Source organism: Etheostoma spectabile, chromosome 16 (genome assembly GCF_008692095.1).
Source record: "Etheostoma spectabile isolate EspeVRDwgs_2016 chromosome 16, UIUC_Espe_1.0, whole genome shotgun sequence".
Classification (NCBI taxonomy): Eukaryota; Metazoa; Chordata; class Actinopteri; order Perciformes; family Percidae; genus Etheostoma; species Etheostoma spectabile.
In genome coordinates this window covers 15,375,186-15,377,758 of record NC_045748.1, presented here as the reverse complement: position 1 = coordinate 15,377,758, position 2,573 = coordinate 15,375,186, and positions in this window count along the sequence as shown.

Here is a 2,573-nt window from a genome sequence, read left to right as displayed (position 1 = left end):
AATCTGGCACATTTACATGTACTGTTCTGCATGTTCATCAATGTGCATTGTCCTGAATTAATAAAATAAATAAATATGTTGACTGAATTGTTCACCATAGTTTTGGATTGTAGTTATTCTGACAAATCTAATCAAATTCTTTTTTTTCTTCATTTGAAGACCACTCGGTACTACTTACGTGTTGGGCTGGCACCTGCGGGTTATTTTCATTATCTGCTGATTCTTTTCTCGATTAATATCAATTAATAACCATAATAAATTCATAATTTTATCCATTCAATGTCACAAAAATAGTTTTAAAAAAGTTCCCAGTCTTCAAATTCCTATCCATGGTCTGACAAAACAATGTCCAGTCTTTGCTATTTTGTACAATGTCAGCTATGATGACAGGAGGATCAGAAAAGCATTTTAATCTACGAGGTGACAGCACACATAGATGTGCACGCATGTGTACTGTTTATCCATATGCCGTGTGTAATATGTGTGTGCGCTCATGCCTGCCTGGCTGTTTCTTTCATATAAAAAAATTTCTGGATAGCATTCAAGAAACAGAAAATTACATTACAATATCATTATTTTATCCCCATCCCTCTTTAGTATCAGTGTCCCTCCTCAGGGATCACTTGGATTATCACTCTATTAGCTTAAAGTGTGCTGCTTTAACCGACAACGGAAGAGTCTTCAGCTTGTGAGGCTATAGGCTTTAGCTTTGCGCTAAATGCTAACAACATCTTAAGCGTGTATTATGTTTACCATGTACACCATCTTAGTTTAGTGTGTTAGCATGCTACTATATGCTAATTATCAACAAACAAACTACAGCTGAGTTTTTCAAGTAGGTGGTCACAAATAAAAGCTATTAAGTAAATAAATACATAAATAAGTACAAATTTATATTTTGACCTGATAATGGCACTAAATGAAATGTTTTTCACCAACGTGATTACAATTTATGATGGAACATTAATGTCCATACACTTTTTCTGAGCTATCTATCCAATACTCATTCATATATTTCAGTCTGGACTTAAAATGTTGTGGCTATCAGAGGAGAATTAACATTGATGTTAATATTGTAAATGGAAATGCCATATTATTGCCATATGTAGAATTTTGCCTCTTTAATTACAATATGTCCTTCACAGAGAATATGAGATCCCCCCCGTCAGGTTGATGGTATAGCTGTTTCATCCACACAGGCACATAAACATACACATACACAATATCATAGAATCTTTAAACAACAAGATTTATGTGTTAATTGAATATATTAGGGGAAGACAGTTAATTAAGATACTTAATCTTCACTATTTATGATTGACAGTGGCTCTAAAGGAAAATACACTTAATTAAGCTAAATTAGGGAAGTAAATTATTTCTCTTTAGAGTCCATTAAAGTATTTTTTTGATATTGAGTAGTTTTGGTATTCAGGCCATCTCTAAAGCCAGACTGAAACTTCTCCGAATGAATATTATTCATGAATGGAATCAAGTGCTGCATTCAAACACTAGAACCTGAGTTTAAAGTTCAAAGATTCTGTCAATCTTAAGGATGTAATTCTGAGGTTTTCGAGTACAGTTTAAACCAATCCATTGTTTAAGTGGTCAGGCCCAATGGCTGTTGTAAAAGTTACAAATGATGTGGAGGACAGACTACTTGATTTACTTTTATATTTAAAAAGGGGAATGTGAAGATGTCAGTCAAGCTCTTAGCAAGAAAGCAAATAAATACTTGCCAAATTGTTAGATTATTGATAACAATCTGTATTAAGATGATGTATTAAGTTACAACTTTATAAACTATAAACAACTTTTTCTCTAAAACATCAACACTTATATAAGGCAGGATACTTAAGCGCACAATCCACTGAGACCTTTTGTTGTTACCCTGGCAACATCAGGTTCATACTGAATGCTGTCTAGAGTGTTAATCGGTTAATTGATCACCTAAATGTCTGGATGCTGCTTATATCTTATGTGTAAAAGATGCAATACTACACTTAAAAAAATAATCCTGCACACTCAAAATGGCACTTGAAGGAAAAGGCTGGCTATATGCTATATTTTTTGCTATTGTTAACAAATCCTATCAAAAGACCTAAACCAGCAATGTGTTAGGCCGTCTCTGACTTTCTAACTCGTTCTATGGTACTAACGACACAAATCTTTTAAAACCAGGTCACAAATATATACTTTAATTTAAAAATAAGACTAAATAATTTCCTAAAACAGCTTTAGTCCTGTAGATTTAGAAAACATTACGTACACAGGAGTACAGTATGTAGTTCATTTGTTGTGAATAAATACAGATTTGCTGCTCTAGGGATTATTTACAGCAGCAGGACAATGGATGTGGGATCGACTTAAACTACAGTGGCTGTATTCACTGTAATGAAGGAACATCTCACTCAACATGTGACTGACTCACTGTGTCTTAAATAGGTTTTGTACGTCAATGGAGGTCAATAGCACAGAGGAATACCTGACAATGCCTGTGATGTTGGTCTTTTCATCAATAGACCCTGTTTTTTTGTACTGTGTCACAAGCCTAAAAGGTTGAAAATCACTGGTTT